General features: G+C 46.7%; 1 long non-coding RNA gene across 1 annotated transcript; it reads right to left on the minus strand.

Moving 5' to 3' along the window:
* Positions 1–449: 449 nt before the first annotated feature.
* On the minus strand, positions 450–14,070 carry LOC127566462 (uncharacterized). Its single transcript, XR_007955734.1, has 3 exons — positions 13,935–14,070; positions 12,383–12,469; positions 450–586 (listed from the first exon to the last, which is right to left on the minus strand). It is a non-coding gene; the product is annotated as an uncharacterized LOC127566462 (long non-coding RNA).
* Between the last annotated feature and the right edge of the window lie 4,160 nt (positions 14,071–18,230).

An 18,230-nucleotide genomic window follows, 5' to 3' on the forward strand; every position in this document is an offset into this window, starting at 1 on the left:
TAATGCAATATTCCACGTTTCACACTGTTTACAGTTTCACATTATGGCACAATCATCTACACCCATAACACACGAGACCCTGTGGCACCCGCAGCTGCTCTCCCGGTTCTCACTGACATCCTCCTGTCTTCCCAACCGAAGTTTCCCATCATACTTCCATTTAAACTCTTTTACTTTAAGCTAATACAGAATTCACCTGCCTCCCCTCAATCTGAAAATTGGGCAGCTACCACAAGTCACCGGATATTTTCAGCTCCTTTCTATCATTGTTTCAGATTCACAATTTTGTCCAGTTTGGGTACAGTTATTCCACAGTTGTTTGTTTTCCTACTTTAACATCGATGGCTCTGATATCCGACATCCCATCAGTCCCGTGATGTTGAATAACCCAGATTCAGTCTCCCTCCCTCCCACTCACCCGATGTTCCAGACCACTGAAACTGATTCTCGTACGTTAACGCCGAGCTGACTCCGTGCACCCCTCCTTCCATCGCCTGTTGCAACCTGTCCCGGTAGAAGTCCGTCAATTGCAGCAGCTTCAAATCGTTCCAATCTGCCAGGAGCTTAGTAATCTCTGCGTCCGGACCTGTGAAGGAAAATGGAGAAAACTAAAGACACTGTTGACTTCCTATTGGGCAACAACATTCTCACTAGGACTAAAAGACAGGGCGACAAGTCAACAAACGCAATCCGAAACACTCACAGTCCCAATGTCTATGGGAGTTCACTGCTCCAGACTGTCTGTACTGAACAAGGGCATTTCATCTGACCCATTTCAGTCCCTCCTGAATCAACTTTGCTGTCACTCGCTTCTCGCTAATTCCACCTGCATTGACCCAGTTCAACAGTTTTCCTTTGACGGGCGAAAGGTGCTACAAAAGGTGGCCGCAGAATCCGTCGAGGTGGAGGTAGTTTTTAATGGTTTGGGATGTAATTCTCTCAAAGAAATGGCGGAACGAAAATTTAAGATAGTATACTGGCTAGTCTGACGTCAGTGGTGTGGATAATTCGAGACTATAGTAGAAGATGTAAAAGGAGAAAAATGAAAGGTTTGGACAAATTCGACAATGATTTGTAAAATGGAAATCATGCTGATTGAATCCCCTGGACTGTTTTGAGGATGCAACCATGCAGAAGAGATAAAGATGTAGTGCATCTGGACGTTCAGTGAGAGGCCACATTAGAGATTAGCAGACAAAGTTAAAGTACATGGGCTTGGGGATAAGATGTACATGGATGTCTTGCGGAAATTACAACAGCGTCCGGTTGAGACCGGATCTTGAGTATTGTGTGCAGTTGTAAAAATAGAAACATAGAAAAACTACAGCACAATTCAGGCCCTTCGACCCACGAAGCTGTGCCAATCAAGTCCCTACCCTAAAAATTACTAGGGTTACGGATATCCCTCTATTTCACTCAGCTCCATGTCCCTATCAAACAGTCTCTTGAAGGACCCTATGGTATCAGACTCCACCACTGTTTCCGGCAGCCGATTCCACGTACTCACCATTCTCTGAGTAAAAAAACTTACCCCTGACATTTCCTCTATATCTACTCCCCAGCACCTTAAACCTATGTCCTCTTGTGGCCACCAGTTCAGCCTTGGGGAAAAGCCTCTGACTGTCTAGCCGATCAATACCGCTCATTAACGTATATACCTCTATCAGATCCCCCTCATCCTCCGTCTCTTCAAGGAGAAAAGGCCGAGTTCCCTCAACCTGCTTTCATAAGGCATTCTCCGCATTCCAGGCAGCATCCTTGTGAATCTCCTATGCATCCTCTCTATGGCTTCCACATCTTTCCTGCAGTTAGGCGACCAGAACTGAGCACAATACTCCAAGTGGGGTCTGACCAGAGACCTATATAGCTGCAACAATACTTCATGGCTCCAAATTGAATTCCTGATTGATGAAGGACCATACACCATATGCCTTCTTAACCACAGAGTCAACCTGCGCAGCCGCTTTGAGCGTACTATGGACTCGGACCCCAAGATCCCTCTGATCCTCCACACTGCCAGGAGTCCTACCATTAATACTATATTCCGCCAACATATTTGACCTACCAAAATTAACTACTTCACAATTATCTGGGTTGAACTGCATCTGCCACTTCTCAGCCCAACTCTGCATCCCATCTATGTCCCTCTGTAACCTCTGACAACCCTCCAAAACTATCCACAACACACCCAACCTTTGTGTCATCCGCAAACTTACTAACGCACGCCTCCACTTCCTCATCCAGGTCCTTTATGAAAATCACAAATAGTAAGGGTGCCAGTGCAGATTCCTGAGGTATACCACTGATCACCGACATCCACTCAGAATACGACCCTTCAACAACCACTCTTTTCCTTCTGTGGGCCAGCCAGTTCTGTGTCCACACAGCAATGTCCCCTTGGATCACATGTCTTCCCACCTTCTCCATCAGCCTCGCATGTTGTACCTTATCAAACGCCTTGCTGAAAATCCATATACACTACATCTACTACTCTCCCTTCATCGATGTGCTTAGTCACGTCCTCAAAAAATTCAATCAGTCTCGTATGACAGGATCTGCCCTTGACAAAACCATGCTGACTATTCCAATCACATTATGTCTCTCTAAAAGTTTATAAATCCTGCCTCTCCGGATCTTCTCCATCAGCTTACCAACCACTGAGGTAATACTCACCGGCCGATATTTTCATGGGCTATCCCTACTCCCCTTCTTGAATAAGGGAACAACAACCGCAAGCCTACAATCTTCAGGAACCTCTCACGTCTCCATCGACGACGCAAAAGTCTTTGTCAGAGGCTCCGCAATCTCCTCCCTCGTCTCCCACAGCAACCTGTGGTACATCTCATCCGGTGCCGTCGATTTATCCAACTTGATGTTTTCCAAAAGTTTTAGCACCACCTCTTTTGTAATATCTACATGCTCAAGCCTTTCAGGCCACTGCAAGTCCTCACTACAATCACCCATATCTGTTTCCATGGTGAATACTGACGTAAAGTATTCATTAAGTACTCCGCAATTTCTTCCGGATCCATACACCCTTTCCCACTGCTGCACTTGATAGGCCATATCCTTTCGCATCTCATCCTCTTACTCTTCACATACTTGTTGAATGCCTTGGGGTTTTCCTTAATACTGCCCGCAAAGGCCTTCTCACTTCCCCTTCTGGCTCTGCTAATCTCTGTCTTATATTCCTTCCTTCTAGCCTTGTACTCCTCCAGATATCTAAAATTACCTAGCTCTCTGTACCTTTGTATGCTTTTCTTTTCCTTTTGACTACAATCATGAGAGCCTTCGTATATCACGGTTCCTGTATCCTATCATGACTCCCCTGTCTCCTCGGAACATGTCTATGCAGAGCTCCACACAAATCCCCCCCTGAATATTTGCCACATATCTTCTGTACTTTTCCCAGATGACATCTGTTCCCATTTTAATCTTCTAATTTCCTGCCTGAGAGCCTCATAAATACCATTACTCCAAGTGAACACCTTTCTAGTCTGTTCTCCTATCTCTCTCCAGTGTTAACGTAAAGGAGATAGAATTATGATCATCATCACCAAAATGTTCACCCACTGAGAGATCTGACACCTGACCAGGTTCGTTTCCCAATATCATTCAAGCACAACCTCTCTTGTAGGTCTATCTACATACCATGTCAAGAACCCTTCCTGAACATACTTAACAAACTCCACCCCATCTAAACTCCTCGCTGTATGGAGATGCCAATCGATGTTTGGGAAATTAAAATGCCCCATCACAACAAGTCTGTTATTCTGACGCCTTTCAAGGATCTGCTTCCTTATCTGCTCCTCATAACCCTTCACTCTTGGGAAGCCCATAGAAACAATCAGCACCGTTATCGACCCCTTCCTGTTCCTAACCTCCACCCACAGACACTCTGTAGACAATCCCTCCACAACGTCCACCTTTTCCGCTGCCGTGACACTATCTCTGATCGACAGTGCCACTCCAGCACCTCTCTTTCCTCCCTCCCTGTCCTTTCTGAAACATCTAATATCCGGAACTTGACTCAACCATACCAACCCCGGAGCCATCCAAGTCTCTGTAATGGTCACTACTTCATAGATCCAATTATCGATCCAAGCTCGAAGCTCATCCTTCGGCTTCTTCACAACACTCCTTGCGTTAAAATGGACACATCTCAAGCCTGTCTGAACACGTCACTTCTCTATTACCTGCCTCTGGTACTTATTCCTAGCCTCCTCTATTTGAGATCCAAACACCTCTTCCCCAGTCTCTCCAGTACGGATCCCACCTTGGAACAATTCTACTTTAAACTCTCCCCAGTAGCCTTAGCAAACCTCCCCGCCAATATGTTGGTCCCCCTGGGATTCAAGTGCAACCCGTCCTCTTTGAACAGGTCATAACTTTCCCATATGAGGCCCCAATGATCCAGAACAAACTGAATCCCTTCTCCTTACTACAATCCCTCAACCACGCATTTAACCTCCTCCTCATTCTGTTCATATACCCACTGTAGCTTAGCACAGGCAGTAAAAGACGGTTTTGTTCTCCTTAACCAAAGAAGAAGTACTTGCATTGAAGCGAGTTCATAAATAGTTCACCAGACTGATTTCTGGGTTGGTAGGACTGAAGATCAAATATAAATTGAGACAATTAGGCTTATTGGAATTCGCGTTTACAAAAATGAGATGGTAGTTCAGATAAACCTCCAAAATGCTAACAGAAACGAACAGAATGGATGCAGAAGGATATTCCTGATGGCGGGTAGATGAGGACCAAGTGTAATAGTCTAAAGATAAAGGGAAGCCACTTTATAGACGAAGTGAACTTGTAGATTTCTCCAGGATAGTAAGCAGTTGAAGTCAAATCATTAAATATACTCAATGATGAGTCAGACATTGCTCGGCGTTGGAGAGATCAAGCGATATGGGTTGAAAACTGAATAATGGACGGCGATAGAGAATGGTGGACCTGGCTCAGAGCATTTAATGACATACTGCTGCTCCTGTTTCCTAGGTTTCTGGTTACTCATTTTGGCAAGTAGACTTCTTTTTAGTGGGCACTACCATGGCAGAAGAGCATTTCCATTAATGGAACTAAATGCACCTCTCAGAATCTGCAAAGGTGAACATGAAGCTTCACAATTGGCCCACAACACACCGAACCGAAGGAAACCTCCCTTTCTCACAGTCTGACCTCTGTGTGACTCCAGACTCACCAATACATTTGACTCCGAACATCCCTTTGATGTGACCCAACAGAGACCTTGGCCTCTGACCATCTGAAGAAGCCTACCATGAGATACCTTATCAAACGCCTTACTAAAATCCATATAGACCACATCCACAGCACTACACTCATCAATCTTCCTCGTCACCTCCTCAAATAACTCTATCAGGTTTGTGAGGCAGGATCTTCCCTTCACAAATCCATGCTGGCGGTCCCTAATCAGTCCATTATTCTCCAGGTATTCATAGATCCTATACCTTAGAATCCTTTCTAACAGCTTACCCACCACAGACGTAAGGCTTACCGGTCTGTAATTCCCTTGACTATCCCTACTACCTTTTATGAACAAGTGGACAACATTCGCCACACTCCAATCCTCCGGCACCATCCCCGCGGAAAACGAGCACTCAAAGATCCTTACCAGCGGTTCAGCAATATCTTCCCTGGCCTCTGGAAGCAGCCTGGGGAAAAATGCCGTCACGCTCCCTAGATTTATCTGTCTTCTTATTATTTAACAACTTCAACACATCCTCTCTCTTGATATCTACAACCTCGAGAACATAACGCTTACCAGCACTCCCTTCCGCGTCGTCAAGACCCCTCTCCTTGGTGAATACCGAAGAGGTATTCACTGAGAACCTCGCTCACTTCCTCCGCCTCCAGGCACATTCTCCCACCTTTTTGTCTTTAATCGGACCTACCTTTACCCTAGCCATCATCCTACCCTTCACGTAGGTGAAAAAGGCCTTGGTATTTTCCTTAACCTTACTAGCCAACGCCTTTTCATGTCCCCTTCCTGCTCTCCTCAGCCCTTTCCTAAGTTCCTTCCTTGTTACTCGATATTCCTCACGGATTTGTCTGAACGTTGCTGCTTATACCTTATGTATGCTACCTTCTTCTCCCTAACAAGTCGTTCCACCACTCTCGTCACCCACGGCTCCTTCACCCTGCCATTCCTTCTCCGCCTCACCGGGACATATTTATCCCTAACATCCTGAATAAGATCCCTGAACATCGACCACATCTCCATAGTACATTTCCCTTCAAAAGGTCATCCCACTATACACTTCCAAGTTCTCATCCTCATAGCCTCGTAGTTAGCCTTCCCCAATTGAAAAACCTCTTGTCCTCTCTGCACCTGTCCCTGTCCATGACAATTTTAAAGGTTATGGATCAATGGTCACTGTCCCCCAAATGCTCACCCACCAATAGTTCCTTCACCTGTCCCTGTTCATTTCCTAAAACTAGATCTCGCATGGCATTCCCTCTAGTCGGCCTGTCAACGTACTGGGTCAGGAATCCTCCTGGACACATTTGAAAATTCCGTCCCATCTAAACCTCGGCACGAAGCAGTTCCAGTCTATATTTGGGAAGTTTAAGTCTCCCATTATAACAACCCTGTTATTTTTGCTGTCTCTAAACACTGCGTGCCAATCTGCTCCTCTATATCTCTACTGCTACCGGATGGCCTATAGAATACTCCTAGTAGAGCAACTGCTCCTTTCTTGTTCCATACTTCTTCCCATACAGACACTAGAGATGATCCTTCTACAACATTCACCCTTTCCACAACCGCAACAGTGTCCCTGACCAGTATCGCCACCCCCGCTACTCTTCTCCCCTCTTCCCTATCCCTCTTAAAACACCGAAAACCAGGAATATTCAATATCCACTCCTGCCCTGACGTCAGCCACGTCTCAGTAATAGCCACAATATCATAGTACCCCATACTTATCCAAGCCCTCAGTTCATCTCCTTTATTCCTGACACTTCTTGCATTCAGGAACACATTCAGTCCATCTACCTTACTACTTCTATAGCCCGTAGTCTGCTTCTCCTTCCCCTAAGACTCTATAACTGCTTGATCTAACTTTTCCCCCATCCCCTTCTTCCTCTGACCTTCTCCTCCGGTTGCCTTCCCCTCACAAACTAGTTTAAACCTCCCGAACCACCCTAGCAAGCCTAGACGCAAGGATATTAGCCGCCTTCTGGTTTGGGTGTAACCCGTCCTCTCTGTACAGGTCCCACCTTTTCGAGAAGAGATCCAATGATCCAGAAACCCAAAACCCTCCGTCCTGCCCAACTTCTCAGCCACGCATTATCTGCCACTTCCTCCTATTCCTGCCCTCACTATCGCGTGGCACCGGCAGCAATCCCGAGATCGCTACCCTTGAGGTCCTTTTCCTCAGTCTTCTGCTGGCTCCCTGAACTCGTTCCTCAGGACCTAACCCCCTTTCCTATCTATGTCGTTGGTGCCAACATGTTCACAACTTATGGCTGCTCTCCATCCCGCTCAACGAATCCTGTGGACTCGATCAGTGACATCCAGGACCTTGGAACCAGGGAAGCAACATATCATCCGTGATTCATGCTCACTGCCATAGAACCTCCTATCTGTTTCCCTGACTATTGAGTCCCCTATCACTACCGGATGTCTCTTTCCCACCCTTCCTTTCTGAGAAGCAGTACCAGTCCCAGTGCCAGAGACCTGGTAACTGCAGCTAGGCCCTTGCAGGTCATCCCCGTTCAACAGCTTCCAAGGCGGAAAACCTGCTTCACACGGGAACAGCCTCCAGGGTTCCCTACTCTGTCCTGCCTGCCTGACTTCTTCTTCCTCTTCCTTCCCCTGACAGTCACCATTTTGTCTGCATGCTGAGCTTCAGATGTACCTGCTCTAAGGGGGGGGGGGGGTGACTTCCTCTGAATGAACCGTGTCTACATAACTCTCTCCCTCCCTTATGCTGCGCAGTGTTGTAGCTGGGATTCCAGCGCATCAACGCTGAGCCGAAGTTTGTCCAGCCTCAAGAACTTACTGCAGATGTGGCCATCGTGGACCGCAGCAAGGTACACGATTTCCCACATCAAACAGCTGCAGCATATGACCATGTTCTCCAACTGACTACCTTGTTTTTCTTTCCCCCTAGATAATCCCACCTACATATCTATAATAGACAACAGGTAAACATTACCTTTACCTACTTAGCAGCTACTTACCTTCCTTTTAACCTTCATGCCGAAGCCCTTGAGCCAAAGCCCAGAACAATCGGCTCCCACTCACTCCTCTGACCGCTCCGACATGCCGCTACATAGGCTGTTTGCTTTTTAAGCTGCCCGCGCCGCGCCTGCTCAGTCCAGCCCCCACTCGACCATTACAAAAAACTTTCAAAACACTTACCAATGAAAGTTGTAAAAAATCTAACCCTTATACTTAAAACCCTAACAAAAACTAACCCTTACTCTTAAAACCTAATAAAGTGATAAACAGAAAAAAAACTTAGCTGCTCGAAGTCCTCTGAACTGAAGCCTCGAGTCCATCGAAGGATTTTTTCTCTCTCCTTTTTTGAGCTGCACGCGCTGCGCCTGCGCAGTCCAGCCCCCACTCGATTGGTTAGAAAAAACTTTATAGATGACTTAGATTAGCGTGTGCAAGGCTGGGTTAGTAAATTTGCGGATGACACCAGATCGGTGGTGTTGTGGATAGTGTGGAGGGTTGTCGGAACGTACAGAGGGATATTCATAGGATGCAGAGCTGGCTGACAAGTTGCAGGTGGACTTCAATCCGACAAGTGTGAGGTGTACACTTTGGAAGGACAAACCCCAGGGCAGAGTACAGGGTAATGGAAAGGTACTTGGCAGTGTAGAGGAGCAGAGGGATCTGGGGCTTCATATTCACAGTTCACTGATAGTTGCCGCACAGGTGGATAGAGCAGTTAAGAAGGCCTATGGGATGTTAGCTTTCATAAATCGTGGGATTGAGTTAAGAGCCGCGAAGTGATGATGCAGCTTTACAAATCTCTAGTTAGACCACACTTAGAGGACTGTGTTCAGTTTTGGTCGCCGCATTATAGGAAGGATGTGAAGGCGTCGGAGAGGGTGCAGAGGAGATTTACCAGGATGCTGCCTGGATTAGAGCGTATGGAATATGAGGAGAGGCCTAAGGTGCTAGGGCTTTATTCACTGGAAAGGAGGAGGATGAGAGGAGACATGATAAGAGGTATATAAAATATTGAGAGGAATAGATATAGTAAACAGGCCAACGCCTCCTAGCCATGGCACCAATGCTTATGACGAGAAGGCATGGCTTTAAGGTTATGGGTGGGGAGGTTCAGGGAGATGTCGGGGGAGGTTTTTCACCCAGAGAGTGGTTGGTGCATTGAATGCACTACCTGGGGTGGTGGCGGAGGCAGATACACTGGACAGGTTCAAGATTTGTTGGATAGGCACATGGAGGAATTTGAGATAGGGGGATATGCAGAAGGCAAGGTTTAGATAGTGCGAGGGTGGTTTGATGGACGGCACAACATGGTGGGCCGAAGGGCCTGTTTGTGCTCTATGGTTCGATGGTTATGTCACTGAGTTCAATGACGTAGATGGGTAATAAATAACGGAATTTCCAGCAACATCACATGAAAGACAACGGAAACTGCTCTCACCAATGTTAACAAAATGTTTGTCCTATGTATTTTGCTCCACTGTTACAAGCTAATGTAATAAACTTCAGTGTTGCTTTTGCATGCCATGTGCATTGCCTCTGAGACCAGAGATTCCAGACATTATCCTTGCATCAGATCGCAAAACTTCAGTAACCTCTAATTATGGGCGCGTATTCTCCCCTCATGCAACAATTTCACTGCCCCGCAACATCATTCATAATAGAACAAGTACATTGCATCTCCTGGTCATCGTACACTATTCCCTACTGATGACCAGTCGCAAATTACAACAGGAATTGAGCTATTCGAACTCCTGCTGCTGAATAACACAGTCATAGATTGTGAAAGAGAATGTGAAAACATTGCAAATGCTGGAAGTCTGAATAATAACCAAACCTGGAACCACTCAGCTCAGTCAGCATCCGCGGAGGGAGGATCTGACTTTGGGTCCAAAGCCCTTTGCCAGAACTTGGAAAGATAATGCAAAATAGTTTCAGTGTCCGAGAAGGTGGGAGAGACATAGTTGGAACAAAGGGAAAATCCGTGTCAACGTAAGTTAAAGTGGGAGTTACGTTATAATTTTTCGCCTGGATTGTTGTTGCTGGATTTCGGTTGTTGCCCAGTAGGCCCGTCAATTGTAGGAAAGGTAAAAGACCGAGCCAAAATCATGGATGGATGACAGGCAGATATGACCAGTTCTGCTCCAAAGAAAAAGAGTGAATTTCCAACGGTTGTATGTCTGTATCCAGTCCATATGTCTGAATATACCCAGCTGAAAGGCGAAGTGTTGTTCTTGAAGCTTGTGTTGGGTCTCATTGTAACAATGTTGAAGACCACAGACAAGTTGGACTGAGGGCGACTGGGATGGTGAATTAACATGGTCCGTAACTGGAAGCTGAGGGCACTCTTGTAAACCGATTGCAGGGGCTCTGAACAGCATTTCCACAATCTGCTTTAGGCTTCTCCGGCGTGAGTTTGCCGCAGAGATCTCCAAATGCTATACACTAGTTGAAAGTACAAGTGAATCACTGCTTCACCTGGAAACATTGTTTGGGTCTCCGGAATGTGAGAATGTGTGGGGTGGTAAAATGTCAAGTGTTGCTGTTACATTGGGAAATGATAAGGGATTGTTTAATGGGGTAGAAGAGCGTACTGGGTAGTTGAAGAGATCCATCTGTTTGCAGTGCTGAAAGGGAGAAGAGAATGAATGCGTGTCCTGTGTGAAATCATGTTGATGTGGCAGAAATTGTGAAGGATGATGCATTGAATACTATGCTGGTAGAGTGGAAGGTGAGAACGAGGGAACGTTTACTTTTGGTCTGTCCAGGAGGAGAGCGGATGAGAGCAGAAGTGTGGGAAATAGATGAGATGCCTTCGTGGGTTCTGTTGCTTTAACAGACGGGAAGCCACAGTTGAGGAAGAAAGACCTTTCGTAGGCACCTGTGCGAGTCTCTCTGCACGGATGATTCCCGACAACCTGAGTTTTTCCGGCATTTTCTGTTTAATGTCCACACATGCATTATGTCCGAATGCAGCTACCTCACACATTCATTGTCTCTGAACCATCAACACTGAAAAGACTCAGCCACTATATAACAAATTCTACCCATCTGAGGGCAGTCGTCGTTTGGTGGATCTGGAGACAGACACATGGGGGACGATGGCATCTTTCCGCTGTACAGAGTTGCAAACGTTCTGACGACAACCCAGCGTTGCGTGTTCACCATAAGTAACACTGGTATTTTGCTACAGGTTTATTTTATCACTTCGCTTTATATTCAGCATTATAGTGGGATTCGAACGTTTCGCTGATCTGAATACAAACTCAGTACATTAATCACCTGGTCACTCCATCCCTTATTACATGTAAACTCTCCACATCTCTCTTCCTTTCAGAAACAACATTTTACTTATTTGACCAAGTCTTGACTGTCGTCACCTGATGTGTCCAAGGACTGGAGAGTGCTTGGCAGTGACGTTGCCTGTAGTTTTTTATACACACATGATGCTTTGCTGAGCAAGTATACATTTGGTCTGTCGGAAGCTATTATTAAACCTGCCCTCGTCAGAACGTCCTGTGACTGATCAAAGCATCTCAGGACCATCCTGCTACGAGTCTCATTCAGACCCAAACTCTATCCACTGGATGCAGGGTCACATCTCTCCTGCTTTTAACATATCAAGTACGTTATAATTACTTTATTGACTAAGGTCAAAGGAGATGGTAGAGAAGGCGGACATTCAGCCCGTCACAGATTACTGCTGCCAACCACGGCTACGTTTCTTCCAACTTGCCTTCACAGAGATGATTCCACCTGTTTAAGCCTCCATTTTCTATATATAGGAATATAGAATATTCACTGTGGACCTTTCCTCGGAGAAGACACTGCATATTCCCGAGAAAGTAGAAACCCAACACTCTCACTTCCCTGTTACTGTTGAACCTGCCCATCATCACCTCTCTGCTCTGGGTTACCTTCTGCTTGCTGGGCCACCCTGTTTCTCAGTAAATCTGTGAATTTCTCACTGTTTTAATGCGAATCCGCAATAAGGAGCACGAATCAGACAGTAATTGTACCTCTTCCACATGTGACTGTGCTGCCTCCATAGATGTTAAGTGAATCCATCTCTCTGCTTGTTCCCGTCACAAATCTTTTGTGAATTGCTGTTCCTGAATTAAATCCGGACCCTCAGCCAACTCAATAATTATAGTTCAAAAGAATTCTATAACATACCCCCGTCCTTTCCTGTTGAGCTCGCTGGAACGTCTCGCCTGCCCGCTCCTTCAGCCATTTTGGGGACAGGTATCAGATTCTGGTGCTCTGTGGTAAACACAAAATTAACAGCAGGGTCAGACATTAAATAAGGTGAAAAGGGGACCATACTTCCAAATAACTTGGGCCCATCCACTCGGGTCATGACACAGCCTGGTCCACCTTGCCCATCCAGCCCCAATCACACAATGCCTAAAACCGCACTATTCCTGGATTATACCCCGTGCCTGTACCCTCCGGGAAATCTGATCGTCGCGGTATGCCTTCCAGTCCCGTTCCAAGAACTAATCCTGCGGCCTGCACCGTGAGTACGGATAAAACCTGTTTGTGGTCATTGGAACTGCAGGGCAGGTTCGAGCGGCTGAGCAAACAGTTAGTTCTGCTTCGGTCCACCTCAAACCAGCAGCGCTATGTTGTTGCAATGGACGCCTGTTACAGAAGCGCAGGCTGAAACTATTTTGCTGGCCATGAAACATTGATTTCTCTCATCGCCAACACTGTCGCACCATGATTCTTTACAACACTGGTGCTGATGCTATGTGCCGGGAGGGTGATCGTTGTGAGGGATGAGTGGACAAGGGAGAGAACGATCTGTGCGGAAAAGAAGAGGGAAGAGAGGAAGATGTTCCTGGTGATGGATCCCGTTGGAGATGGGGGAAGTTTGCGGAGAATGATCTGTTGGATGCGGAGCCTTGTGAAATGGTAGGTGAGGACAAGGGAACCCTGTCCCTCTGAGTCAGGGGGGATAGGTGACGGCAGACGTGGGGAAATGGAGAAATGCGGGTGAGGGCTGCATTAATGGTGGTGAAAGGGAAACCCAGTTCACTGAAAAAGAAGGCACTTGTCTCTGCAAGCGCATTAAGTGACACACCTGTCCTACACCTCCTCCCTCACCACCGTTCATGGCCCCAGACAGTCCTTCCAGGCGAGGCAGTGCTTCACCTTTGAATCCATCGGTGTCCTTTACTGCATCCGGTGCTGCTTCCGCTGCATCGGTGAGACCCGACGCAGATTAGATGATCGCTTCTTCGTGCACACTTCGCACCATCCGCCGCACAAGCAAGGACTACCTAGTGGCCATCCATTTCAATTCTACATCCCACTGCCCTACTGACATGTCTGTCCATGGCCTACATTACCGCCACGTTGAGGGCAGACGCAGATTGGAGGAACAACACCTCATAATCGGCCTTGGGAATCTCCAGCCTGATGACCTCAACATCAATTTCTCAAACATCCTATAACCACTCCCTTCCTCCCCCTTTTTTCTCCTCTTCCCAGTCGCCTTTCTCTTCCGTCATCCCTGTGGCCTCTCCTTTGTCTTTCCTCTTTTCCCGCCCTTATGTCCTGCCCACCTATTCCTTCCCTTTATCCGTGGTCCACTGCCCACTGCGACCGGAATCTTTCTTCTTCAGCCCATTACCTCATATACCTATCAACTCTCAGCTTCTTATATCTCCCCCCTCCCAACCCACCTACATTCCCCCCTCCCCTGGACTCATCTATCACCTACCTGCGTGTGCTCCTCCCGCTCCTCCGATGGTCTTATTCTGGATTCTGTGCTCTTCCCTTCCAATCCCGATGAAGGGTCTCGACCCGAAACGTCGGCTGTTAATCTCCCGGCATAGATGCTGCCAGACTAGCTGAATTCCTCAAATATTTTTTGTGCGTTGTTGAGTAAAGTTCAGTTCCCTTGGATAATAATTAACCAAACCATAGATTTATCAGTTGATGCCCCAACGACCTGTTCCCTGATTCAGGGCTTGTTCCAAATTACGCACTGTTTCGTGCACTTCGGTTTGTTGGAACACGTTGCTCCGTTTCCTCGCCTTTGTTACCTCCGTGCCTGGTAACAGTGATTGGGCTTCCCTCAACTCTCCGATCTGCGCTTCCTGAGAAGCGCCATTAGCTGTGTCCCGATGTGATATTACGCCTCAGTTTAAGAATGTTGTTTACCACATAACTCGTTTATTGCCGAACATCAAACACGACAGGGAGAGCGAAAGAGATCATTCTTTGGCCTCCGGTAACCAATGAAAGACCGCAGTTGGCTCAGTGAACGTTGTGATTTGAAATCATCTTTTGTCTTGCACACTGCCTGTTCCTTTCCCCAGATCCTATCTGTACACGTTCAGATTGTAGCTGTGTTAATCAAGGCACATAGCCTTCAATCGAGCAAATCTTTACCTAGTGTCCTGACTGGATTATTGTAGTTAAGAAGTACCCAGATTTATATTTAAAAAAAGCAGATGTTTTTCCAGATCAATAAAGCTGCACAATTTACCAACAATATTGAACTGCTGGACATCCCAGAAATTCTGCCGTGACTGGTGAGCTTAGTAAAATGCAGCAATGTTGCCCTTACCTTGTGATGAGCTCCTGATTCTGGTCCCAGCGAATCCGAGCACCTGAACTTTGTGGTTGCGAACAGTAAGTGTTAACATCCTGGGTGAGGTTCAATTGATAACACGGTCACAGACATGGACTTCAGCCTCATCAGCACCGACCTCCACACCCTGTTCCCTGAAGCTTGTACTGAACCACACAAAGCCTCATTCAAGCAAATAGTTCTTACATGTTGTTCGATCCACAATTACTGTTTCAGTGCACGGTGACAATGATTACGGTTCTCATGACACTTCTGTCTGTTCCAGAGAGCAGTTACCACCCGCATCCTGGTTCCGGTCGGTTGGTGCCGTCGGTTTCATTTATTGCCCACCTTGGAGCCAGTTTATTGTCAGCGACAGCTGAGGACAGAGATCGCTGGGCGTTTGTTGGACAGAGACAGCAGCAGGAAGGACACTGTGAACTCTGGTGACCAGTTATGCATTTGGAACAATCTTATGTTTTGAACACTGGTCATTCCTTTCACCAGATTTAACTGTGCTCCTGCAACTTGGTGCTGAACTAATCTCATTATCAAACCTTTAAAAAGCCAGCTCCACAGTTGTCCCTAATTGGACCACTACAGTAATGGGCAATGCAGCAACCTTGCCGAGATCAGCAGTCCACAACAAGGTAACAATGCCCTTCACCTTCAGTTATGTGTTCACTTACTGGAAATGTTACCATATGATTGCAGCAGCCCACGAAATGTATGCCTGTTGATTTTCTTCCCGTTGGTGTAGTTCTCTGATATCACATTAACTTCACAGACCACCAACCGTTTCTCGTCAGTGAGTGATTGAAAAACTCCGAACATTAAATTCACTGGGACTCTTTTTGTCAAACGTCGTTGCTGGCATATTGAATTAGGAACAGGACATTCGGCCCATCAATCCTGCTCCACCATTCGTTATGATCACGACTGATCTGTCTGTGATCTCATCGCCTCTGTCCTGCGACTGTATGGAACACCTTACTCCCTTTCCTATCCGGCACTGCCGACTGAAACACAATGAATTAACTCTGCTTCACCGTTTCTTTGAGTAAGATAATTCCAAAAACATTGTATTCACGCACTGAAAGAAACGTCACGTCTATCTTCATATGTTTTAGTTCCTGCCACAGCAGCAAACCTATTCTTCATGTCCCTGTCAATACTCCGCATGATCTTTGGTTTCCACCAAGTGCTAAACTCATTCTACTGAACTCCAGCGGATACAGTCAAAACCCCATCATTCATCCAACAGCAGCGGATGCAGTCTGCCCCCATCATTCATCGCAACACCAGCGGATACCTTCGGCCCCCCTCATTCATCTAAACACCAGCGGATACAGTCAAGGCCCCCTGTTTCATCTGAACACCAGCGGATACAGTAAAGTCCCCCTGTTTCACCTGAACACCAGCGGATACAGTCAAGTCCCCCTGTTTCATCTGAACACCAGCGGATACAGTCAAGTCCCCCATCATTCATCCAACACCAGCGGATACAGTCAAGTCCCCCATCATTCATCTAAACACCGGCGGATACAGTCAAGTCTCCAATCATTCATCCAACACCAGCGGATACAGTCAAGTCCCCTTCATTCATCCAACACCAGCGCAGAAAATTGTCACCTCTATGTCTTCGAAATCATCGAAAATCAGCCAAGGTTGACACACATTTTCTCACAAGACAACTGACACAGTCCGGGTATCTCCCTGCTTAGCTTTCCTTGAACTACTACGGACCCATTCACGTCCTTTCTGACACAGGAAACCGACGCTGCATGCAGTGATCCACAATAGGTCTCACCAACAGCCAGTATATGGAAACCATCACCTCTCTAAGTTTCCCCTCACTATAAACGGCAACGTGGGGAGTTTTCCTCATTACATCTTGTATTGGTATTGGTATTGGTTTATTACTCTCACTTTTACCGAGGAACAGTGAAAAACGTGTCCCACATACCGATCATACAGGTCAATTCATTACACAGTGCAGTGGCATTGAGGTAGTACAGAGTGCATTGACGTAGTACAAGTAAAAAACAATAACAATACAGCCGACCCACTGAAGCATAATCGGGGATGGTCAGAGAGTGTCGATCTTGCCAGCGAAAGAATAAATAGACCGAAGCCTCGGCTCCCTCGGTCCGGGATTAGTAAACCCCAGAGTGTGGAAGGGTCAGCGTCTGCTGCTGGAAGCAATGGGGTGGGGGCGGCTCGGGGCTGCGGAAGGTCCCACCTCCACATCTTTTGCTCTTATTCGTAGCTGAGCGGAACGTGCAGCATTTTCAATAACACTTCCAACAGCACCAGGTTCCCGCGGGAGGTCGTCAGAAAATTTGGTCAGTCAGCTGAAGAAAATCGTTCATTGTCTCAGGAGAGAATTTGTTACAGATCAACTCTCCAATAATTTCTCAATCTTGGTGAAAAGTTCACAAAGTACTAAGTTACGTTTTCATGTAAAATCTCTGAAGATTTTTGTCCAATATATCGTGGTTCCTACCTTGTACCGAGGCTCCAGATTCTGTGTTCAGCGAGTCCCAGTGAGATAGAGTTCTGTGTTCTGCAGGTAAATGGAGACACCCTGGTTACAGGTCATCTCCTGGTGATAATCATTAACTAAACCCAGAGCTTTATCAGTGGCTCACTGCTCGTCTGTTGCTGGTTACAGGCTTGTTCTGAATCACACTGTGCTGTACAAACAGAATTGCTGTGACACGTTACTGTTTTCCTGCAGTTATTCAGTCGGTACTCAGAAACAACGACAATGATGCCATTAACCCTTCCCTCTGAGCTTCCGAATAATCCCGTGACCCGGAGTCCGATGTGACACCATGCCTCAGTTTGATTATATTTTCACTGCTCTGTTAGTATCGCCGATGTTGTTCCTCTGCTTCAGAAGGGAAACAGAGACAAGTCAGGGGATTATAGGCTTGTACGCTTTCCACTGTGGCAGGGAAATTGTGGTAAAAAATACTTTGTGAGTGGATACACTCGCATCTGGAAAAGCAGAGAGTTATTCGGGAATGTAAGCAGGGCTGTGTGGAGGAGGTCAGCTCTTAAAGACATGACTGAGGTATTTCAGGAGGGGAAGAAGATAACTGATGGGGGTCGGGCAGTGGACGGTCCATGCACGGGGTTTAGTGACGCTTTCGACAAAATACATTCATGGTGGGCGGATTCAGAAGATTAAGCAACATGGGTACCATGGAGAATTGAAGTTTGGGTTCAAAATTAGCTTGACCAGAGAAGACAGAAGGCAGTCGTGGAGGATGTTACCCTGACTGGAGGTCTGGGACCAGTGGTGTCCAGCAGGGACCTCCGCAGTTTGTGACATATAGTTTTCATGGTGTTAGGAAAGAGTTGAGAGATAGAGAGAGATGGAGACAGAGAGAGAGACAGAGAGACCGAGAGACAAAACCATGGAAGCGGCTGTCG

This window comes from Pristis pectinata, chromosome 41, assembly GCF_009764475.1.
Source record: "Pristis pectinata isolate sPriPec2 chromosome 41, sPriPec2.1.pri, whole genome shotgun sequence".
Lineage (NCBI taxonomy): Eukaryota > Metazoa > Chordata > Chondrichthyes > Rhinopristiformes > Pristidae > Pristis > Pristis pectinata.